Genomic DNA, 26,812 nt, shown 5'->3' with positions numbered 1-26,812 from the left:
CTCCAGAGCTTTAATACAAAAATGACAGCTGCTAACTCCAGGTCGTGTGTAGGGTAATTCTCTTCGTGTTTCCTCAACTGTCTTGAGGCATATGCAATCACCTTATCCTTCTGCATAAGGACACAACCCAGACCAATGCGAGAGGCGTCAGTATATATCGTATACTTAACCCCTTGCTTTGGCAATACTAGCACAGGGGCAGACGTCAACTTGTCCTTCAGCTCCTGAAAAGCTATTTCTGCCTTTTCATTCCAAGCAAGCTTCAAGTCTTTCTGTGTCAACTGAGACAATGGTCTGGCTATCTTCGAGAAGTCTCGTATGAAGCGTCAATAATAGCCCGCTAGACACAGAAAGCTTCTCACCTCAATAACTGAACCAGGCTGCTTCCAATCTTGAACTGCAGCTACCTTAGCAAGATCGACAGCTATCCCTTCCTTGGACACCACATGTCCTAGGAACTTGACTTCCTCTTTCCAGAAATCGCATTTCTTGAACTGCGTAAAAAGCTGATTCTTCCTAAAAGTATCCAAGACCGCTCTTAAGTGCTCCTTGTACTCTTCCCGACTTGTAGAGTATATCAAAATGTCATTGATAAAGACAATGACGAATCGGAACAAGAATGGCCGAAATACCCTGTTCATCAGATCCTTGAACATGGCCGGTGCATTCGTAAGACCGAACGACATCACAAGGAACTCATAATGGCCAAAGCTAGTCCTGAAAGCGGTCTTCTGCACGTCCTCATTCTTGACGCGCAACTGATGATACCCTGACTGCAGATCAACCTTTGAAAATGTCACGCCCTGAAATTCGGGGGTCGAGCATAACTCAGCTCCCGAGTTTCAAAACATCACTTATGCAACATATTGAATGATGGATGTATTTTGTCTGTATGAGTGCATAAAATATGGAATAGATTAAGCCAAACTGCAAACATAATTCAGGGATAAGTGAAGAACGCAAGCAGAAGACTTAAAGAAATATATGTGTACATGTGCAAATCCCTGAAATACATATACATACCAGGTCGTACTTACAAGTGTTACTATCAAAATTATAAGTATCAAATTAAATCATCTATTCTAAAAAGAAATCTCAGAATCCCACGCATCAGAACAAGGTTCACTAGAACCCGCTTGAAAACTGCATGAAAGAAAATACAGCCTCATCATCCTCAATCTCCTGCTCCGCCTCAGAGGTCTCATCAACATCTGCAACTAAGACAGAGTCTGGTGGGTGTTTAACACTGCCCCAGAACGTGGGAGTGAGTGATCAACTTAGTGGAACAATAAAACAAAGGTTAACATGTTATCAATTTAATCAAGTAGTAATGATAAAGCAGAACAATCAAACATGTCCTAAGTACTCTTGTTAATGCAAAGATGTATGTAGAATGATGCGTACCCTCACGCGTACACCCTCAGCGTCTTCATCTTATGTTACGCATGACATCGCCTCAAAGTGCGCCACATCTTCCAGGCACATACAAATGCGGTGCATGAACATGATTACCAAGTTGTTATTAGTCCTTTTCATATAGCAGGATTGGGAAGCTAAGGTACCTTCCTCATATCAACATCCAAACAGTGATCCATTCTAGGGTCGTCAGTCCTAGATCATCTCATACGATCATATGGTTTTAGGTCGTTGCAAAGGGCTCGTCACCAATCAATGCACGCCTATCATACCTTCGTTACTACAATAAGGCTCGTCACGTCAATGCGGTATCCAGGTATGCTCGAGGTCACTACAAAGGGCTCGTCACCAATCAATGTAGGCCGACAGCACTAATATAGTGTCCCATACCACCATAATCGGCTCACGAGTTTGGTTGCTCAGTGGTCACTACGGGGAGGCTCGTCACCCCAGCGTAGGCTGACAACTCGACCACGGTGTCCTATACCACCATGTCCGGCTCATGAGTCTTATCGGATCAAGGTACGACAGTTAACAGAATTTCATCGGTAAGTTTGGTACCCTAGATTCAAACAATAACGTCCATACATGGTGAACATACATCGGACAATCGGGTTAATTGACGAACTCGACTAGCACGAGCGCATGTTGGGTTGAACGACATAGAGTACGCAAACACTCCGTGTGGCTAAACCACTACCGACAACTCTAATACGACTCGGGTTCGTCTAATCACGTCCCATGTGGTGAAAGCAGCCTCAGCCACAATCTCAAAGCCAATTACCGATTTCCTGGACTATTCATAGTCCCAAACACATTCCATTATGACAACAACAATTTAGAATAGTAATGGAACAACAATTCACATCATGTAGCATGTGAGCATTTGAAGAATATCAACTTAACATGGATTTACACATAAGTAATACTTGAAATTAAACAACAAGGAATATGACTTGTATGTAGGAAATCATACACATCAATAGGAGTATTGAGAATCACTTCTCAACACCCGCAAATAGGTTAATATATCACACTTTAGATCATACAGACATTTCTACGAACACTTAGAATACATAGTTCAACATACATGGCGTATGTTGAAATACACACATTTGGACAATTCCTTTTACCAAGGAGTTGTCACACATACAGTTAGCATAGGTACACGACAGATAATCATGGCAAACACATGCTCATATTTTATACGTATATGGTACTTCCTACATATACATAAAATACACAAATCTTAATATAACACATGCATATCAGGAACGTAAAATAAACATAGCATTTGGCATGTGAAATTTCATCCATAACAAGAATAAACCATTAACTGGCATTGAAAGCCTTGAAAACTATAACCTATACAAATAAAGTCCGCACCTTAAACTAGAAATAGAACACCGAACTGATTCAGACGATATGTGTTCGTTAACGGCGACAAGATAACCTAAGACAAGAATAGAAATAAGCTACAACAACACATAAACTATTCTAACTCTAAAACAGATTAGGGTTAGGTTAACTTACCCAAGGATGAACTTAGAATCCCCGGAATAACAATTCTAAAGTGATGGTTTAAGGATGAAGAAGAACAGGAAATAATCTAAGATGATTCACCAACTTCTCTCTCACTTTCTCTCTCTTTTCCTCTCTCTTTCTTAGCTAGGGTTAGGAAATTCGTTTGGAAAAGAGAGTTAGGGTTTTAAGGTCTATATATAGGCCTAACATCGATGAAAATAACCCCAGGGCCAAGGTATACTTAGGTTATAACCAAAACAGGCTTCTCTCGATCCGACGGAGCACTTTCGATGGGCCTTTTTCCATGAGAGGTCGGACTTAAGCTCACTGACCATGGATCTTGGTCAGGCTGAGTTTTCGTACCGATCGGATCTACAGATCAGCCGTGGCGGACCACACTCAATTCAAAGGTCACCAAAACTCAATCAAGTCCACAAGCACAAGGACATGCCTGGGCCATCTTCCCTGATCCGAGGGTGAAATTGGGTCAGAATCCAACGGTCAGATTGCTTAAAATCGTCGCGCAAGCGACACGACTCAGATTTCACAAAATCACATTTAATTTCTCACCGTTCTCACACTCTTCACTCTGGACTCAATCAAATCGACCCAGAACATCATCTGGACTTAATTTTTAAGGTGATGGCCAAGTCCAACATGGTGACCAATACAGCCTAAGATCATCGCTATCGGACTTTTGATGCGTGTCCAGGTACGATCCAAAGCTTCCAAAAATTCCCAAGAGCAACTGGATTTAGCGATGAATCCCAGATTTCAGAGTAACCTAGCGCTAATGATTCTACAGGTTTTAAGTCATGCAGATCAAATTTAAAGTGATTGATACAAATTTCACAAGCAATCGAGTTTAGCGCTAATTACCCCAATTAACTACTAAGGAAAGTAGAGGTAGTACTCGGGTCTTGGCATAAAAATTTTCGGGTCATTACAATCTACCCCCCTTAAAGAAAATTTTGCCCTCGAAATTCGTACCTTCTCATATTCCTCAAGGATCTGAGGGTAGTTCTTTCTAACCTCAACTTCAGATTCCCAAGTAGCCTCTTCCTTACTATGATGCGTCCATAGCACCTTCACGAGAGGGATGACCTTGCTACGCAATACCTGCTCTTTCCTGTCTAGAATACGCGTCGGTCACAGTACATATGTGGCATCCTCACTCAACTACACCTGCTCCGAACTGATAATATGCTAAGGATCAGGAACGTACTTCTTCAGCATAGAAACATGAAATACGTTATGCACGCCCGCAAGAGGTGAGGGCAAAGCAAGGCGGTATGCTACCGCTCCCACTCGATCCAGAATTTAAAATGGACCAATAAATCTTGGCGTAAGCTTTCCCTTCTTACCGAACCGCAGAACTCCCTTCATAGGAGAGACCTTGAGAAATACATGGTCTCCAACCTCAAACTTAAGCGGTCGCCGCCTCGTATCAGCGTAACTCTTCTGCCTACTCTGGGCTGTCAGAAGTCGACGTCGAATAATGTCAACTTTCTCTGTAGTCACCTGCACCAATTTCGGGCCAAGAAAACTATGCTTGCCAACTTCTGCCGAGCAATACGGTGCTCTGCATGGGCGACCATACAACGCCTCATAGGGAGTCATGCCAATACTCGCCTGGAAACTGTTGTTATATGCGAACTCTGCATACTGGAGACAATCATCCCAACTGTCCTTAAAATCCAAAACACAAGCTCACAACATGTCTTCCAGGATCTGATTCACACGTTCTGTCTGCCCATTTGTTTGTGGATGAAACGCGGTGCTGAACTTCAATTTCACACCCATCGCTTCCTGGATATGAATCCAGAAGATAGATGTGAAACGCATGTCTCTATCAGACATAATCTCCTTGATATACAGCCTAGCCAACTCGTCTGTAGAGTTTGTGACTCTGATCGGTAAGAAGTGAGCCGACTTCGTCAATCGGTCGACGATCACCCAAATAGAGTCATGTCACTTCTTCGTTCTTAGCAACCCAGAAATAAAATCCATAGAGATGAAGTCCCACTTCCATTCTGCTATGGGCATGGGCTGCAGCAGTCCAGTAGGTCGGCGATGCTCTGCCTTGACCTGCTAGCACGTGAGACAACAAGACAAACTCAGCAATATGAACCTTCATGTTGTCCCACCAATAAGATCTTCTCATATCCTGATACATATTCGTGCTACCTGGATGCATCGCAAGCTTAAAACTATGGGCTAACTCGAGAACCTCCCGTCTCAAGTCAGGAATATCTGGGACACATAATCGGCCACGAAATCGTAGGCCCCCATCAGAACTAACACTCCAGTCAGAGTTCTCATCTGTACCAACCCGCTTTCTCATCTTCGCCAAAAGCTCATCATCTGCCTGAGCTACAACGATCTTCTCGTCAATGAGGGGCTGTACACGAATGTGTGCGATAACCTCATACAACTTTTCCACCGTAAGTTTCTGCTCAAAGTCTCTCACAAACTCCAACATATCCCATTCTGCTATCATCAGTGGAGCTGCAAACTCAATAGCCTTCTTGGGACTCAACGCATCTGCCACAAGGTTCGCCTTGCCCGAATGGTAAGAAACATCGAACTTAAAGTCTTTCAATGTTTCCATCCATCGGCGCTGCCTCATATTCAAGTCACGCTGCGTGAAAATATATTTAAGGCTCTTGTGGTCGCAAAAGAGCTCGAACTCCTCTCCATAAAGGTAATGTCTCTAAAGCTTTAATGCGAAAATGACAGCTGCCAACTCCAGGTTGTGAGTAGGGTAATTCTCTTCGTGTTTCCTCAACTGTCTCGAAGCATAAGCAATCACCCTGTCCTTCTGCATAAGGACACAACCCAGACCAACGTGAGAGGCATTAGTATATATCGTATACTTAACCCCTTACTCTGGCAATACTAGCACAGGGGAGGACGTCAACTTGTCCTTCAGCTCTTGAAAAGTTACCTCCGCCCTCTCATTCCAAGCAAACTTCAAATCCTTCCGTGTCAGCTGAGACAACGGTCTGGCAATCTTTGAGAAGTCTTGAATGAAGCGTTGATAATAGCCTGCAAGACCCCGAAAGCTCCTTACCTCAGAACTGAACCTCGTTGCTTCCAGTCCTGCACTGCAGCTACCTTAGCAAGATCGATAGTTATCCCTTCCTTAGACACCACATGTCCCAGGAACTTAACTTCCTCATTCGAGAAATAACACTTCTTGAACTGTGCAAAGAGCTGATTCTTCCTAAGAGTATCCAAAATCGCTCTTAAGTGCTCCTCGTGCTCTTTCCGACTCGCAGAATATATTAAGATGTCATCGATAAAGACAATGACGAATTAGAATAAGAATGGCCGAAACACCATGTTCATCAGATCCATGAACACGGCTGGTGCGTTCGTAATACCGAACGACATCACAAGGAACTCATAGTGACTGAAGCTAGTCCTGAAAGCGGTCTTTTGCATGTCCTCATTCTTGACGCGCAACTGGTGATACCTTGACTGCAGATCAACCTTCAAAAAGTACCATGCCCCCTTCAACTGATCAAACAGATCATCAATCCTAGGCAAAGGGTACTTATTCTTCACAGTTACCAGATTCAACCTACGATAATCAATACATAATCGCAAGGAACCATCTTTCTTCTTCACAAACAAGACAGGTGCTCCCCAAGGAGACACACTAGGCCGAATAAAGCCCAAATCCAACAAACCATCTATCTGCTTCCTCAATTCCTCCATTTCACTCAGAGGCATACGATAGGTGGGCAAAGAAATAGGCACCGCACCCGGCATGAGATCGATAGGAAAGTCAATCTCACGCTGAGGAGGTAATTCAGGAATCGACTCAAACATATCTTCGAACTCCCAAACCACAGGCGTGCTTTTAAACGTCAATTCAGCCATACAGCATACACAACATAACTTCAAAGATAAACAACATGCATTCCATTTAACAAAATTTGTCGCAATACAAGTAGTGCAGCATTACATGAATCACGACAGGGAAAGCATGTGAACTACAACATCTAAAACTTCAAACAACAACAAACAACTTCCAACTATAAAGCCAACAATAACTACACATAGAAAGAAACAACAAAACAAAGCAAAGGACGACTACAACGACAACTACTCGTCGGAATCAAGAGATGGAGGCGGGGTACCCTTATCCTGCAAGCAACACAAGATAGACTTCAGAGTTTGAGTCACCTTCTTAAACTTATGCTTCACAAGGCCTCGAAGATCCATGATATCCTAGCGTAGAACAGCCTGCCCTTCCTCAAGGCGATCGATATGGGTATCCCTAGTAGCCTGATCCGCGCTCTGCTCTGGTGCCACAGGAGGAGAGCTGTCACTCGTATCATGTGCCTCAACCTCTTCCTCATCCTGCTCTGTTTCTTCTTCAATCTCAGCTCCACCTTCAATATAACTCTCATCCTCATCACTCTTTGACTTATCCTCACTCTCTGAGGTTTGTCGACGGGGACCAATCTCCATCTGCTTAAGGGTCGTCAAATTAATATGATGAACAGGAACCGACTTCTCTGCCCCAAGCCTATAGCCAAACTCATGGGCAAGCTTACAAATGAGGCGGCCAAATGGAAGCAATTCGGTCCTCCTAGTCGAACGAGTGATAAGGATAATCTGACGCAAGATGTACGTCGGTACACATAACTTCCCTCATTGCCCCACCTGATAAAGAAAATCTACCATCAGGCGCGTACACTCACTACGATTGCTCCACCTTGGATATACATTGAACATACACATGTGGTGAAGCAAGCGGAAGTCGTCTGTCATGTTGGTAGCTAGAATACTTCTATTCGGATGCCATTCGACCAGACGACCATACAAGAACCGGGTGCGACGATCCCTCTCATGCATACTATTTAAATTCTTCTCACTGGCATGCACTTCACCAAGTGGCACATTCAGGAGTCAGGATATCAAAGCGACGTTGACCATAGCCTCCCGACCGCTACCATAAGGAATCTTGAACTGCAGAGGCTCTAGGGAAGGATCACGAATGTTGGCATAAAAAGCTCGAACAGTGCTAGCATTGGCGCGATACTCGCCCTTAAACAAGGGACACCAACCAGCTCCTTCTAGACGCTCCAACAACAGAAACTCGCCAAATAGCCGCGAATCAACATGAGCCTCAAAAAGGACCCTACGACCTTCATAGACTCCATGAGATAACTCCGCCAACAGGCTTCTACCAATGGGAGCTCGAGGATCAAGGTCCCGCTTGGTTTGAAATTCACGGGTGGCAGTCGTGCTCGCGGCGGCACCTTTTGGCCTCCGTGCACGAGTTGGGGTGCTAGGCCCGACTTCATCCATGGGCACTCTTTTCTTCCCCATCAAAGAAAGAAGGGTAGAAATGGAAAATATGCCCGTGATAAACTCAAAGAGGGCCATGGGAAATGAGAGAAAGAAATGAATAGGAAAAATGGTGAAGCTTCCCCACACTTGAGATCCCAAAGGAGGATTTGAGAGAAGAAAAGGAAATGTAAACAGCAATGGGGGGTGTGGTTTTGAGATGGGTTGAATGGGTGTGCACGAAAATGGACGAAGAAGAAGATTTGGGAGAGATTTGGTGGAGTTTTGAGAAGAACTTGGAGAAAAGGAGAGCTTAGGAGGGTGGATTGTGAAGGAGATAGGGTTTAGAAGGGGTTTTAATCAGCAAACCGTGGAAGGGTGGGCCACACTAGGTCACATAAGCGTCGGCCCGAGCCGGCCCGCTGATCGGCAAGGGCTCGCCGAATCGGCGAGGACATTGCAGGTCTCTGGACCGTTCGGTGATGGCTCACCATTTGGGCGAGGTCCTCATGGTCCCTAAGCTCTAAATGAGGTGGGTGCCGCCTGGGTCCCCCCTGAAAATGCCCCGATCAGCCCCTTTGTCCGATTCGACGCCTATCGGGCCATTCGGGTAGAAATCTGATACAAACAGAGATTTCTAGACAATTGAAGGGTTGAGATGGAAAGATAAACCATCTAAACTCATTAATAGATGGTTTAGAAGAGATTTTGGGTCGCTGTATGTGATCAGGAGAGAGCACAGACTCGATCTTGGCGATCATTTTTAGTAAACTTTCATCGATAGAAGCAACAGGACACAAACACAAAATTTACAATAAACTCTCACCCAAATACACTAAAGTGGCGACAGCGTGCAATGTGTGACCATAACCCAGGTCCGGTTTAATCCAATTCATGCTCTGATACCAACTTGTCACACCCTGAAATTCGGGGGTCGAGCATAACTCAGCTCCCGAGTTTCAAAACATCACTTATGCAACATATTGAATGATGGATGTATGTTGTCTGTATGAGTGCATAAAACATGGAATAGATTAAGCCAAACTGCAAACATAATTCAGGGATAAGTGAAGAATGTAAGCGGAAGACTTAAAGAAATATATGTGTACATGTGCAAATCCCTGAAATACATATACATACCAGGTCGTACTTACAAGTGTTGCTATCAAAATTACAAGTATCAAATTAAATCATTTATTCCAAAAAGAAATCCTTGAATTCCATGCATCAGAACAAGGCTCACTAGAACCCGCCTGAAAACTGCATGAAAGAAAATGTAGCCTCATCATCCTCGATCTCCTGCTCCGCCTCAGAGGTCTCATCAACATCTGCAACTAAGACAGAGTTTGGTGGGTGTTTAACAACCCCCCAGAACGTGGGAGTGAGTGATTAACTCTGGAACAATAAAGTAAAGGTTAACATGTTATCAATTCAATCAAGCAGTAATGATAAAGCAGAACAATCAAACATGTCCTAAGTACTCTTGTTAATGCAAAGATGTATGTAGAATGATGTGTGCCCTCACACGTACACCCTCAGCATCTTCATCTTACGTTACGCATGACATCGCCTCAAAGTGCGCCACGTCTTCCAGGCACATGCAAATGCGGTGCATGAACATGATTACCAAGCTGTTATTAGTCCTTTTCATACAGGAGGATTGGGAAGCTAAGGTACCTTCCTCATATCAACATCCAAACAGTGATCCATTCTAGGGTCGTCAGTCCTAGATCATCTCATACGATCATATGGTTTTAGGTCGTTGTAAAGGGCTCGTCACCAATCAATGCATGCCTATCATACCTTCGTTACTACAATAAGGCTCGTCACCTCAATGCGGTATCCAGGTATGCTCGAGGTCACTATAAAGGGCTCGTCACCAATCAATGTAGGCCGACAGCACGAATATAGTGTCCCATACCACCATAATCGGCTCACGAGTGTGGTTGCTCAGTGGTCACTACGGGGAGGCTCATCACCCCAGCGTAGGCCGACAGCTCGACCACGGTGTCCCATACCACCATGTCCAGCTCATGAGTCTTATCGGATCAAGGTACAACTGTTAACAGGATTTCATCGGTAAGTTTGGTACCCTAGATTCAAACAATAGCGTTCATACATGGTGAATATACATTGGACAATCGGGTTACTTGACGAACTCGACTAGCACGAGTGCACGTTGGGTTGAATGACATAAAGTGCGCAAACACTCCGTGTGGCCAAACCACTGCCGACAACTCTAATACGACTCGGGTTCGTCTTATCACGTCCCATGTGGTGAAAGCAGCCTTAACCATAATCTCAAGGCCGATTATCGATTTCTTGGACTATTCATAGTCCCAAACACATTCCATTATGACAACAACAATTTAGAATCGTAATGGAACAACAATTCACATCATGTAGCATGTGAGCATTTGAAGAATATCAACTTAACATGGATTTACACATAAGTAATACTTGAAATTAAACAACAAGGAATATGACTTGTATGTAGGAAATCATACACATCAATAGGAGTGTTGAGAATCGCTTCTCAACGCCCGTAAATAGGTTAATATATCACACTTTAGATCATACAGACATTTCTACAAACACTTTGAATACATAGTTCAACATACATGGCGTATGTTGAAATACACGCATTTGGACAATTCCTTTTACCAAGGAGTTGTCACACATACAGTTAGCATAGGTACACGACAGATAATCATGGCAAACACATGCTCATATTTTATACGTATATGGTACTTCCTACATATACATAGAATACACAAATCTCAATATAACACATGCATATCAGGAACGCAAAATAAACATAGCATTTGGCATGTGAAATTTCATCCATAACAAGAATAAACCATTAACTGGCATTGAAAGCCTTGAAAACCATAACCTATACAAATAAAGTCCTCACCTTAAACCAAAAATAGAACACCGAACTGATTCAGACGATATGTCTTCGTCAACGGTGACAAGATAACCTAAGTTAAGAATAGAAATGAGCGACACGACTCAGATTTCACAAAATCACATTTAATTTCTCACCGTTCTCACACTCTTCACTCCGGACTCTATCAAATCGACCCAGAACATCATCTGAACTTGATTTTTAAAGTGATGGCCAAGTCCAATATGGTGACCAATACAGCGTAAGATCATCGCTATCGGACTTAGGACGCGCGGTCCAAGTCCGATCCAAAGCTTCCAAAAATTCCCAAGAGCAACTGGATTTAGCGATGAATCCTAGATTTCAGAGTAACCTAGCGCTAATGATTCTACAGGTTTTGAGTCATGCAGATCAAATTTAAAGTGATTGATGCAAATTTCACAAGCAATCGAGTTTAGTGCTAATTACCCCAATTAACTACTAAGGAAAGTAGAGGTAGTACTCGAGTCTTGGCACAAAATTTTCTAGGTCATTACAGAAAAGTACCGTGCCCCCTTCAACTGATCAAATAAATCATCGATCCTGGGCAAGGGATACTTGTTCTTCACGGTCACCTGATTCAACCTGCGATAATCAATACATAATCGCAAGGAACCATCCTTCTTCTTCATAAACAGAACAGGTGCTCCCCAAGGAGACACACTAGGCCGAATAAAACCCAAATTCAACAAGCCATCTATCTGCTTCCTCAATTCCTCCATTTCACTCGGAGGCATACGATAGATGGGCAAAGAAATGGGTGCCGCACCAGGCATGAGATCGATAGTAAAATCAATCTTGCGCTGAGGGGGTAATCAAGGAATTGACTCAAACACATCTTCAAACCCCCGAACTACAGGCGTGCTTTCAAACACCGATCCAGCAATACTCTTCAACAGAGAAGTATAATAACCAAGATGAAAAGGGTAACTGACCAGAACTGGGAAAGTAACTATCTCACCCTCAGGTCCATGGATTGTCACCGACCTAACTTCACAATCAATCTCTGCCCGCATCTTCGTGAGCCAATCCATGCCCATAATGACATCATAATGGTAAAGAGGTATGATAAAAAGGTCAACAAGAATGGATCCACTCACTAGATCAATTAAACAATCCATACAACGCTTGTTCATAGCAGAGGAGATCCCTGTAGCGGTAGTGAGCGTCACTCCCTTCATAGTAACAGTGCCCAAACTCAGGTGCCTAACTGTCGCATACGATATAAGAGAGGTAGTGGATCCTGTATCCACCAACATAGAAATGGGAATACCTTGGATGTGAGCAGTAACCTCAAAGGATCTCGGCACCAAGTCAGCCATAGGCGCTTCAGCTGAAAGCGCGTGAACTCGAGCCTACTGCTGGCGATTCAGTGGAGGAACCATGGGCCTCTGAGGTGGCCTGAAGCAAGGTACAAAAGGTTTGAAGGATGGATGAGCTGGCGTGTAATGACCCGAAAATTTTTGTGCAAAGACCCGAGTACTACCTCTATTTTCCTTAGAAGCTATTTGTAGGTTAAATAGTGCTAAACTTGATTGCTTGTGAAATTAGCATCAATCACTTTAAATTTGATCTGCATGACTCAAAACCTATAGAATTGTTAGCACTATGTTACTCTGAAATCTGGGATTCAACGCTAAATCCAGTTGCTCTCAGGAATTTTTAGAAGCTTTGGATCAGACCTGGACCGTGCGTTGAAAGTCCGATAGCGATGATCTTAGACAATTATGGTCACTATTAAGTCTAGATGATGTCCTGGGTCGATTTGATTGAGTCCGGAGTGAAGAGTGTGAAAACGGTGAGAAATTAAATATGATTTTATGAAATCTGAGTTGTGTCGCTTGCGCGACGATTTTAAGCAATCTGACCCAATTTCACCCTCGGATCAGGGAAGGTGGCCCAGCATGTCATTATGCTTGTAGAACTGATCAAGTTTCGGTGATCGTTGAATTGAGTGTGGTCCGCCACGGTTGATCTGTATATCCGATCGGTACAAAAACTCAGCCTGACCTAGATCCATGGTCAGTGAGCTTAAGTCCGACCGCACGTGGAGAAAGGACCACCGGAAGTGTTCCCTTGGATTGAGAGAAGCCTGATTTGGTTATAACCTAAGTATACCTTGGCCCTGGGGCTATTTTCATCAATGTTAGGCCTATATATAGACCTTAAAACCCTCACTCTCTTTTCCATACAAATTTCCTAAACCCTAGCTAAGAGAGAGAGAGGAAAAGAGAGAGAGTGAGAAAGAAGTTGGTGAATCATCTTAAGATTCTTTCCTGTTACTCTACATCCTTAAACCATCACTTCTAAATCGTTATTCCGGCGATTCTAAGTTCCTTCTTGGGTAAGTTAACCTAACCCTAATCTGTTTTAGAGCTTAGAATAGTTTATGTGTTGATGTAGCTCATTTCTATTCTTGCCTTAGGTTATCTTGTCGCCATTGACGAAGACATATCGTCTGAATCAGTTTGGTGTGCTTTTTCTGGTTTGAGGTGCGGACTATATTCATATAGGTTATGGTTTTCAAGGCTTTCAATGCCAGCTAATGGTTTATTCTTGTTATGGATGAGATTTCACATACCAAATGCTATGTTTATTTTGCGTTCCTAATATGCATGTGTTATACTGAGAATTGTGTATTCTATATATATGTAGGAAGTACCGTATACGTATAAAATATGAACATGTACTTGCCATGATTATCTGTCATGTACTTGTGCTAATTGTATGTGTGACAACTCCTTGGCAAAACGAATTGTTGAAATGTGTGCATTCCAACATACGTCATGTATGTTGACCTATGTATTCTAAGTGTTTGTAGAAATGTCTGAATGGTCTAAAGTGTAATATATTGTTCTAATTGCGGGCGTTGAGAAGTGATTCTCAACACTCCTATTGGTGTATATGATTTCCTACATTCAATTTACATTCTTTGTTCTTTAAGTTCAAGCACTACTTATGTTGAAATCCATGTTAAGTGATATTCTTCAAATGCTCATATGCTGTTTGATTTGAATTATTGTTCCATTACGATTTTAAATTGATTCTAAATTGTTGATATGAATATCTATTGTAGTGGAATGTGTTTGGGACTAGAAAATAGTCCAGAAAATTGGTAATCAGCCTTGAGTTCGTGGCTGAGGTTGCTTTCACCACGAAGGACGTGATTTGACAAACCCGAGTCGTATTAGAGTTGTCGGCAGTGGTTTGGCCACACGGAGTGTTTGCGCACTCTATGTCGTTCAACCCAACGTATGTTGGTGCTAGTCGAGTTCGTCAAGTAACCCAATTGTCCAATGTATGTTAATCATGTATGGACGTTATTGTTTGAATCTAGAGTAACAAACTTATCGATGAAATCCCGTTAACCGTTATACCTTGATCTGCTAAGACTCATGAGCCGGACATGGTGGTATGGGACACCGTGGTCGAGCTGTTGGCCTACGCTGGGGTGACGAGCCTCCCCGTAGTGACCAGTGAACAACCAAACTCATGAGCTGATTATGGTGGTATGGGACACTATATTCGTGCTGTCAGCCTACATTGATTGGTGACGAGCCCTTTGTAGTGACCTCAAGCATACCTGGATGCTGCATTAGGGCAACGAGCCTTAGAGTAGTAACGAAGGTATGATAGGCGTGCATTGATTGGTGACGAGCCCTTTGCAATGACCTAAAACCATATGATCATATGAGATGCCTAGGATTGACGACCCTAGAATGTATCACTGTGAGGAAATTGATATGAGGAAGGTATCTTAGCTTCCCAATCCTACTGTATGAAAAGGACTAATAACAACTTGTAATCATATTCATGCACCGCATTTGCATGTGCATGGTAGTCGTTGGCACTGCGGGAGGATGTCATGCGTAACGTGAGATGAAGACGCAGAGGGAGTAAGGCGAGGGCATGCATCATTCTACATACATCCTTGCACTAACAAGAGTAATTAAGACATGTTTGATTGTTCTGCTTTATCATTACTGCTTGATTGAATTGATAACATGTTAACCTTTGCTTTATTGTTTCACTGTGTTGATCACTCACTTCCACGTTCTGGGACGATGTTTAAACACCCACCAGACTCTGTCTTAGGTGTAGATATTGATGCGACCCTTGAGGCAGAGCAGGAGTTTGAGGATGATGAGGCTGCATTTTCTTTTATGCAGTTTTCAGGCGGGTTCTTGTGAGCCATGTCCTGTTGCACGGGAATTCTGGGTTTTCTTTTGGAATAAATAATGTCATCTGATGTTTGTATTTTTGATAGCAACCCTTGTAAGTATGACCTGATATGTATACGTATTTCAGGGACTTGCACATGTACACTTATGTTTCTTTAAGTCTTCCGCTTGCGATCCTTCACTTATCCCTGAATTATGTTGCAGTTTGGCTTAATATATTCCATATTTTATGTACTCTTACAGACAATATACATCTATCATAAAATATGTTGCATAAGTGATGTTTTGAAACTCAAGAGTTGAGTTATGCTTGACCCCCGAATTTCAGGGCATTACAAGTTGGTATCAGAGCAGGAATTGGATTAAACCGGACCTGGGTTATGGTCACACACCGCCCGCTGTCGACACCTTAGTGTAGGAGGGTGCGAGTTTATTGTAGAATTTATGTATGTGTTTTCGTTGTTTCTATCGACGAAAGTTTACTAAAAACTATCACCAAGATCAAGTCTATGCGCACTCCTGATCACACACAGTGACCCAAATCTCTTCTAAATTGTCTATTAATGAATTTAGGTGGTTTATCTTCCCATCTCAGCCCTTAAATTGTCAGTAAACCAGTGTTTGTATCAGATTTTAACCGGCGTGGCCCGATAGGCGTCGAATCGGACTAAGGAGCCGATCGGGGCATTTCCATGGGGACCCACATCATTTTGGAGCTAAGGGGCTATAAGGACCTCACCCAAATGGTGAGTCATCGCCGGAGTGTCCAGAGACCGACGATGACCTCGCCGGTTCGGCGAGCCCTCGCCGCCTAGCGGGCTGACTCGGGCCGACGCCGTTAGGGCCTAGTGTGGCCCATCTCTCCATGGTTGGTCGATTATAAACCCTTCTAAACCCTCTCTCCTTCACAAAATACCCTCCCAAGCTCTCCTTTTCTTCAAGTTTCTCTCAAAACTCCACTAAAATCTCTCCCCAATCTCCCTCTTCTTCATTTTCGTGCACACCCATTCAACCTATCTCAAAAATCCATCCCCATTGCTGTTTTCACTCCCTTTTCTTCTCATTTGAGCTCTCAAATCCTCCTTTGGGATCTCAAGTATGTGGAAGCCTCACCATCTTTCCCATTTCTCCTTTTTCTCTCATTTTCCATGGCCTTCTTTGAGTTTATCACGGCCATATTTTCCATCTCTACTTTTCTCTCTTTGATGGGGAAGAAGAGAGCGCCCATGGATGAAGCCAGGCTTAGCCGCCCAACCCGTGCACGGAGGCCGAGAGGTGCTGCTGCGAGCATGACCGCCAACCGTGAGTTTCAAACCAAGCGGGACCTTGATCCTCAAGCTTCCATTGGAAGGACCTTGTTGGTGGAGCTATCTCATGGAGTCTATGAAGGTCGTAGGGTCCTTTTTGAGGCTCATGTTGATCCATGACTATTTGGCGAGTTTCTGTTGTTAGAGCGCATGGAAGGGGCCGGTTGGTGTCCCTTGTTTGAGGGTGAATATCGCGCCAATGCGAGCATTATTCGAGTTTTTTATGCCATCATTTGTGATCCTTTGATGGAGCCTCAGTAGTTCAAGATTCCTTGTGGAAGCGGTCAGGAGGCCACGGTCAATGTCGCTTTGATATCCCGACTCTTGAATGTGCCGCTTGGTGAGGTGCATGCCAGTGAGAAGAATTTGAGTAGTGTGCGCGAGAGGGATCACTGCACGCGGCTCCTGTGTGGTCGTTTGGTCGAATGGCAGCCTAATAGAAGCCTTCTAGCTACTAACATGACAGACGACTTCCGCTTGCTTCACCACATGTGTACATTCAATGTATATCCAAGGTGGAGCAACCACAGCGAGTGTACGCGCCTGATGGTAGATTTTCTGTATCAGGTGGGGCAAGGAGAGAAGCTATGTGTGCCAACGTACATCTTGCATCAGATTATCCTTATCACTCGTTTGAACAGGAGGACCGAATCACTCCCATTTGGCCGACTCATTTGTAAGCTTGTACATGAGTTTGGCTTCAGGCTTGGGGCAGAAAAGTCGGTACCTGTTTACTATATTAATGAGATGACCCTAAATCAGATGAAAATTGGGCCTCATCGTCGACAAGCCTCAGAAAGTGAGGATGAGACAGAGAGCGATGAGGAAGAGAGTTATGGCGAGGGTGGAGCTGAGATTGAAGAAGAAACAGAGCAGGACAAGGAAGAGGTAGAGGCACAGGATATGAGTGAGAGTTCTCCTCCTGTGTCACCAGAGTAGAGCGCAGATCAGGTAGCCAGGGATGCCTGTATCGCTCGGCTTAAGGAAGGTCAGGCTGTTCTACGCCAGGATATCATGGATCTTCGAGGCCTTGTGAAGCATAAGTTCAAGAAGGTGACTCAAACTCTGAAGTCTATCCTGTGTTGTTTGTAGGATAAGGGTGCCCCACCTCCATCTCCTGATTCTGATGAGTAGCTGCAGTTGTAGTCATCCTTTACTTTGTTTTGTTGTTTGCCGTTGTTAGCATTGTAGTTGGAAGTTGTTTGTTGTTTGAAATTTTAGATGTTTTAGTTCACATGCTTTCTCTGTCGCGATTCATGTAATGCTGCACTTCTTGTATTGCGACAATATTGTTAAATGAAATGCATGTTGTTTATCATTGAAGTTGTGCTGTGAATGTTGTGTGGGTGAATTATGTGGATGTTGAATCTTACAGGTCGCATCCTCTGTTGAAAGTAGGGTATGCCTCCTAAGGGTTTGAAGACTTCAGCATGTCTCTCTTTGGTCGAGTCACTTGTCGGGGTTTCTCCCCTGAGCGATAGCCAGACCAATCCATAGGCTGGCCCATCTCATACTGGTGCTGGGCCGACACCTATGGCTCCTCCAGTCACGCCTTCGGTTCCTGAGCCGAACCGTGCATCTCCGTCGATGCCGTATGCATATTCGTCTGCTTCACCTCCTGATAGGTTTGAACAGATGATGCTGTTGATGCAGCAGCAACAGATTCAATAGCAGCAACACCAATAGCAGTAGGAGCAGCAGCAGCAGCAGTTTCTGTCTTCCATGGCTGGCATCTTTGCTCAGTCGGTGGGGGCGACTCCACCTGCTTCACCTATGCACCCATCTGGGAGCGCTAGTGCGAGTGGCACATTTGAGCGATTCCAGTGCTTACGACCTCCCACATTTGCGGGTTCTCATAGACCCGAGGAGGCCGAGTACTGGATTGATCGCATCTCTAAGATGATGAGACCGCTGCACTGTTCTGAGGTTGAGCAGGTCGAGCTTGCCTCCTTCATGTTTGAGAAGGAGGCCAGTTTATGGTGGGACAGTGTTCTTCGCACTGTTGAGGAAGGGTATGAGTGGTCATGGCAGGCGTTTGAGGCATGCTTCCACGAGAAGTATTTTCTGGTTACGTACCGACATGAGAAGGAGAGTGAGTTCCTTCTCCTTCGTCAGAGAGGGATGTCGGTGACGGAATATGAGAACCGGTTTACCGAGTTAGGTCGCTATGCTCCTTTGATTCTGAGTGATCAGCAGATGAGAATGCGGCATTTTTCTGAGGGGTTGAGGCCTGAGATGCGATCAAAGATGTGTTGTGCTAGCATATCTTCCAATGCAGAGTTGGTGAGCATGTCTCTGCGAGCTAAGCAGGACGGGGACAGGTCCTCCCGTATGCGAGCACCTATGGTTCCCAGACCACGACCTGACTTTTAGAGTGCACCTTTTCTTGGCAAGAGGGCGCGGGCAGATTCTCCTCCGAGGTGTTCAGCGCCGCCCGCTCAGCAGGTGCGAGCAAATTTTCACTATTCATACTGTGGGAAGATGGGGCATTCGGATCGTACTTGCTTTTTGCGTATGCATGATAGTGGATTTACTCCACCGTAGAGGATCAGCCATCCGATGCCTCAGGTTATATCACCTCCACCTCTTCGTTCAGCGCCAGCTCATCCATCCTTCAGACCTTCTGTACCTAGCTTCAGGCCACCTCAGCGGCCCATGGTTCCTCCGCCGAATCGCCAGCAACAGGCTCAAGTTCACGGGCTCTCAGCTGAAGCGCCTGTAGTTGACTTGGTGCCGAGATCCTTCGAGGTTACTGCTCACATCCAAGGTATTCCCATTTCTATGTTGGTGGATACAGGGTCCACTACCTCTCTTTTATCATATGCGGCAGTTAGGCGTCTGGATTTGGGCACTATTTCTATGAAAGGAGTGACGCTCACTACCGCTACAGGGATCTCCTCTGCTATGAACAAGCGTTGTATGGATTGTTTGATTGATCTAGGGAGTGGATCGATTCTTGTTGACCTTTTTGTCGCACCTCTTTACCATTACGATGTCATTATGGGTATGGATTGGCTCACGAGGATGCGGGCAGAGATTGATTGTGAAACTAGGTCAGTGACAATCCATGGACCTGAGGGCGAGACAGTCACTTTCCCAGTTCAGGTCAGTTACCCTTTTCGTTTTGGTTATTATACTTCTCTGTTGGAGAGTATTACTGGATCGGTGTTTGAAAGCACGCCTGTAGTTCGGGAGTTTGAAGATGTGTTTGAGTCGATTCCTGGATTACCTCCTCAGCGCGAGATTGATTTTACTATCGATCTCATGCTTGGTGCGTCACCCATTTCTTTGCCCACCTATCGTATGCCTCTAAGTGAAATTGAGAAATTGAGGAAGCAGATAGATGGCTTGTTGAATTTTAGTTTTATTCGGCCTAGTGTGTCTCCTTAGGGAGCACCTGTCCTGTTTGTGAAGAAGAAAAATGGTTCCTTGCGATTATACATTGATTACCAAAGGTTGAATCAGGTCACTGTGAAGAATAAGTACCCTTTGCCTAGGATCGATGATTTATTTGATCAGTTGAAGGGGGCACGGTACTTCTCGAAGGTTGATTTGCAGTCAGGGTATCACCAGTTGTGCGTCAAGAATGAGGACGTGCAGAAGACCGCCTTCAGGACTAGCTTTGGCCACTATGAGTTCCTTGTGATGTCGTTCGGTCTTACGAACGCACCGGCCGTGTTTATGGATTTGATGAACAGGGTGTTTTGGCCATTCTTATTCCGATTCGTCATTGTCTTTATCGATGACATTTTGATATATTCTGCGAGTCGGGAAGAACACGAGGAGCACTTAAGAGCGGTCTTGAATACTCTTAGGAAGAATCAGCTTTTTATGCAGTTCAAGAAATGTGATTTCTGGAAAGAGGAAGTCAAGTTCCTGGGACATGTTGTGTCCAAGGAAGGGATAGCTGTAGATCTTGCTAAGGTAGCTGCAGTTCAGAACTGGAAGCAGCCTGGTTCAGTTACTAAGGTGAGGAGCTTTCTGGGTCTAGCAGGATATTATCGACGCTTCATACGAGACTTCTCGAAGATAGCCAGACCGTTGTCTCAGTTGACACGGAAAGATTTGAAATTTGTTTGGAATGAGAGGGCGGAGATAGCTTTTCAAGAGCTGAAAGACAAGTTGACGTCCGCCCCTGTGCTAGTATTACCAGAGCAAGGGGTTAAATATACGATATATACTAACGCCTCTCGCATTAGTCTGGGTTGTGTCCTTATGCAGAAGGACAGGGTGATTGCTTATGCTTCGAGATAGTTGAGGAAACACGAAGAAAATTATCCTACACACGACCTAGAGTTGGCAGCTGTCATTTTTGCATTAAAGCTCTGGAGACATTACCTCTATGGGGAGGAGTTCGAGCTCTTTTGCGACCACAAGAGCCTTAAGTATATCTTCACGCAGCGTGACTTGAATATGAGGCGGCGCCGATGGATAAAAACATTGAAAGACTTTAAGTTCGATGCTTCTTACCATCCGGGCAAGGCAAACCTTGTGGCAGACCCTTTGAGTCGCAAGAAGGCTATAGAGTTTGTGGCTCCGTTAATGATAGTAGAATGTGACATGTTAGAGTTTGTGCGAGACTTTGAGCAGAAACTTACGGTGGAAGAGCTGTATGAGGTTATCGCACACATTTGTGTACAGCCCCTCATTGACGAGAGGATCGTTGCAGCTCAGGCAGATGATGAGCTTTTGGCGAAGATGAGAAAGCGGGTTGTTACAGATGAGAACTCCAAGTGGAGTGTTGGTTCAGATGGGGGCCTACGATTTCGTGGCCGATTATGTGTCCCAGACATTCCTGACTTGAGACGGGAGGTTCTCGAGTCAGCCCATAATTCTAAGCTTACGATGCATCCTGGTAGCACGAAGATGTATCAGGATATGAGAAGATCTTATTGGTGGGACAACATGAAGGTTCACATTGCTGAGTTTGTATCTCGTTGTCTCACGTGCCAGCAGGTCAAGGCAGAGCATCGCCGACCTCCTGGGCTACTTCAACCCATGCCCATAGCAGAATGGAAGTGGGACTTCATCTCTATGGATTTTATTTTGGGGCTACCGAGAACGAGGAAGGGACATGACTCTATTTGGGTGATAGTCGACCAATTGATGAAGTCGGCTCACTTCTTACCGATCAGAGTCACAAACTCTGCAGACGAGTTGGCTAGGTTGTACATCTGCATGGAGTTCCCTTGGAGATTGTGTCTGACAGAGACACGCGTTTCACATTTATCTTCTGGACTCGTATCCAGGAAGCAATGGGTGTGAAATTGAAGTTTAACACCTCGTTTCATCCACAGACAGATGGGCAGATGGAACGTGTGAATCAGATTCTAGAAGAGATGTTGTGAGCTTGTGTTTTGGATTTCAAGGACAGTTGGGATGATTGTCTCCAGTATGCAGAGTTCGCGTATAGTAACAGTTTCCAGGCAAGTATCGGCATAGCTCCCTACGAGGCATTGTATGGTCGCCCGTGCAAAGCACCGCATTGCTGGGCAGAAGTTGGTGAGCATAGTTTGATTGGCCGGGAGTTGGTGTAGGCGACTTCAGAGAAAGTTGACATTATTCAACGTCGACTTCTGACAGCCCAGAGCAGGAAGAAGAGTTATGCTAATACGAGGCGGCGACTGCTTGAGTTCGAGGTTGGAGACCATGTGTTTCTTAAGATTTCCCCCATAAAGGGAGTTCTGCGGTTCGGTAAGAATGGAAAGCTCACGCCGAGATTTATTGATCCATTTCAAATTCTAGATCGAGTGGGAGTGGTAGCATACCGCCTTGCTTTGTCCACACCACTTGCGGGCGTGCATAACGTATTTCATGTTTCTATGCTGAAGAAATACGTTCTTGATCTTTCTCATATTATCAGTTGGGAGCAGGTGCAGTTGAGCGAGGATGCCACATATGTACTGCGACCGACGCGTATTCTAGACAGGAAGGAGTAGGTATTGTGTAGCAAGGTCATCCCTCTTGTGAAAGTACTATGGACGCATCATAGTGAAGAAGAGGCTACTTGGGAGACTGAAGCTGAGGTCAGAAAGAGGTACCCTCAGATCCTTGAGGAATATGAGAAGGTATGAATTTCGAGGATGAAATTTTTCTTTAAGGGGGGTAGATTGAAATGACCTGGAAAATTTTATGCAAAGACCCGAGTACTACCTCTATTTTCCTTAGAAGCTATTTGTGGGTTAAATAGTGCTAAACTCGATTGCTTGTGAAATTAACATCAATCACTTTAAATTTGATCTGTATGACTCAAAACCTGTAGAATCGTTAATGCTATTTTACTCTGAAATCTGGGATTCAACGCTAAATCCAGTTGCTCTCGAAAATTTTTAGAAGCTTTGGATCGGACCTAGACCGCGCGTCGAAAGTCCAGGAAATAGTCCAGGAAATCAGTAATCGGCCTTGAGTTCGGGGCTGAGGTTGCTTTCGCCACGAAGGACGTGATTTGACCAACCCGAGTCATATTAGAGTTGTCGGCAGTGGTTTGGCCACACGGAGTGTTTGTGCACTCTATGTCGTTCAACCCAACGTGCACTCATGCTAGTCGAGTTCGTCAAGTAACCCGATTGTCCGATGTATGTTAACCATGTATGGACGTTATTGTTTGAATCTAGGGTACCAAACTTACCGATGAAATCCCGTTAATCGTTGTACCTTGATTCGCTAAGACTCATGAGTCGAACATGGTGGTATAGGATACCATGGTCGAGCTGTCGGCCTACGCTGGGGTGACAGCCTCCCCGTAGTGACCATTGAGCACTAAAATCGTGAGCCGATTATGGTGGTATGGGACACTATATTCGTGCTGTCGGCCTACATTGATTGGTGACGAGCCCTTTGTAGTGACCTCGAGCATACCTGGATACTGCATTAGGGCGACGAGCCTTAGAGTTGTAACGAAGGTATGATAAGCGTGCATTGATTGGTGACGAGCCCTTTGCAATGACCTAAAACCATATGATCGTATGAGATGCCTAGGACTGACTACCCTAGAATGGATCACTGTGAGGAAATTGATATGAGGAAGGTACCTTAGCTTCCCAATCCTGCTGTATGAAAAGGACTAATAACAACTTGTAATCATATTCATGCACCGCATTTGCATGTGCATGGTAGTCGTTGGCACTGCGGGAGGATGTCATGCGTAACGTGAGATGAAGACGCAGAGGGAGTAAGGCAAGGGCATGCATCATTCTACATACATCCTTACACTAACAAGAGTAATTAGGACATGTTTAATTGTTCTGCTTTATCATTACTGCTTGATTGAATTGATAACATGTTAACCTTTACTTTATTGTTCCACTGAGTTGATCACTCACTCCCATGTTCTGGGACGGTGTTTAAACACCCACCAGACTCTATCTTAGATGCAGATATTGATGCGACCCCTGAGGTAGAGCAGGAGTTCAAGGATGATGAGGCCGCATTTTCTTTTATGCAGTTTTCAGGCGGGTTCTTGTGAGTCATGTCCTGATGCGCGGAAATTCTGGGTTTTCTTTTGGAGTAGATAATGTCATCTGATATTTGTATTTTTGATAGCAACACTTGTAAGTATGACCTGATATGTATACATATTTCAGGGACTTGCACATGTACACTTATGTTTCTTTAAGTCTTCCGCTTGCGATCCTTCACTTATCCCTGAATTATGTTGCAGTTTGGCTTAATCTATTCCATGTTTTATGTACTCTTACAGACAACATACATCTATCATTAAATATGTTGCATAAGTGATGTTTTGAAACTCGGGAGCTGAGTTATGCTCGACCCCTGAATTTCAGGGCATTACATGGCGCTGAACGAAGAGGTGGAGGTGATATAACCTGAGGCATCGGACAACTGATCCTCTGCGGTGGAGTAAATCCACTATCCCGCATACGCGAAAAGTAAGTGTGATCCGAATCCCCATCTTCCCATAATACGAACAACAAAAATCAGATCGCACCAGCTGAGCAGGCAGCACGGAACGCCTCGAAGGAGAATCTGCCTGTGGCCTCTTGCCGAGAAATGGTGCACTCTGAAAGTCAGGTCGTGGTCTGGGAACCATAGGTGCTCGCATACGGGATGACCTATCCCTATCCTGCTCAGCTCACGGGGACATGCTCACCAACTCCACATAGGAAGATATGCTAACACAGCACATCTTCGATCGGATCTCAGGCCTCAACCCCTCAGAAAAATGCCACATCTGCATCGGCTGATCACCCAGAAGTAAAGGAGCATAGCGACCCAGCTCAGTAAATCGGTTCTCATACTCCGTCACCGACATCCCTCCCTGATGGAGGCGAAGGAACTCACTCTCCTTCTCATGTCGGTACGTAACTGGAAGCGTGCCTCAAACGCCTGCCACTGGCGATTCGGCGGAGGAACCATGGGCCTCTGAGGTGGCCTGAAGCGAGGTACAGAAGGTCTGAAGGATGGATGAGCTGGCATTGAACGAAGAGGTGGAGGTGATATAACCTGAGGCATCGGACGGCTAATCCTCTGCGGTGGAGTAAATCCATTATCCCGCATACGGGAAAAGCAAGTGCAATCCGAATGCCCCATCTTCCCACAGTACGAACAGCGAAAATCAGATCGCACCAGCTGAGCGGGCGACGCTGAATGCCTCGGAGGAGAATCTGCCCGCGGCCTCTTGCCGAGAAATGGTACACTCTGAAAGTCAGGTCGTGGTCTGGGAACCATAGGTGCTCGCATACGGGATGACCTGTCCCCGTCCTGCTCAGCTCGCAAGGACATGCTCACCAACTCGCATAGGAAGATATGCTAGTACAACACATCTTCGATCGGATCTCAGGCCTCAACCCCTCAGAAAAATGCTGCATCCGCATCGGCTGATCACCCAGAAGCAATAGAGCATAGCGACCTAGCTCAGTAAATCGGTTCTCATACTCCGTCACCGACATCCCTCCCTGACGAAGGCGAAGGAACTCACTCTCCTTCTCATGTCGGTACGTAACCGGAAAATACTTCTCATGGAAGCGTGCCTCAAACGCCTGCCACGTTCATTCAAACCCTTTCGTAACAGTGCGAAGAACACTGTCCCACCATAAACTGGCCTCCTTCTCAAACATGAAGGAGGCAAGCTCGACCTGCTCAACCTCAGAACAGTGCAGCGGCCTCAGCATCTTAGAGATGCGATCAATCCAGTACTCGGCCTCCTCGGGTCTATGAGAACCTGCAAATGTGGGAGGTCGTAAGCACTGGAATCGCTCAAATGTGCCGCTTGCACTAGCGCTCCCAGATGGGTGCATAGGTGAAGCAGGTGGAGTCGTCCCTAACGATTGAGCAAAGATGCCAGCCATGAAAGACAGAAACTGCTGCTGCTGCTGCTGCTGGTAGTGCCACTACCGCTGAATCTGCTGCTGCTACATCAACAACATCATTTGCTCAAACCTATCAGGAGGCAGAGCAGACAAAGATGCATACGGCATCGACGCAGATGCACAGTTCGGCTCAGGAACTGAAGGCGTGACTGGAGGAGGCATAGGTGGAATCACAGGTGTCGGCCCAGCAGTGGAGCCAGTAGCTGGCTGAGAGTCCAGCCCAGCACCAATATGAGACGGGCTCGACTGTGGATCTGTCTGGCTATCGCCTAGGGGAGAAACCCTGGCAAGCGACTCGACTAAAGAGAGACGGGCCAAAGTCTTCGAACCCTTAGGAGGCATACCCTATATTCAACAGAGGATGTAACCTATGAGATCCAACATTCACATAATCCACCCACACAGCATTTACATCACAACTCAAGATAACAACATGTTTTCCATTTAACAAAATTATCACAATATAAGAAGTGCAGCATTACATGAATCGCGACAGAGAAAGCATGTGAACTAAAACATCTAAAGCTTCAAACAACAAACAACTTCCAACTACTATGCCAACAACGGCTACACATAACAGCAAACAACAAAACAAAGCAAAGGATGACTACAACTGTATCTACTCATCAGAATTAGGAGATGGAGGAGGGGCACCCTTATCCTGCAGACAACATAAGATAGACTTCAGAGTTCGAGTCACCTTTTTGAACTTGTGCTTCACGAGGCCTCGAAGATCCATAATATCCTGGCGTAGAACAGCCTGACCCTCCTCAAGCCGAGCGATACAGGCATCCCTGGCAGCCTGATCTGCGCTCTGCTTTG

Source organism: Magnolia sinica, chromosome 7, assembly GCF_029962835.1.
Source record: "Magnolia sinica isolate HGM2019 chromosome 7, MsV1, whole genome shotgun sequence".
Taxonomy (NCBI): Eukaryota; Viridiplantae; Streptophyta; class Magnoliopsida; order Magnoliales; family Magnoliaceae; genus Magnolia; species Magnolia sinica.
This window is presented reverse-complemented; position numbering follows the sequence as displayed.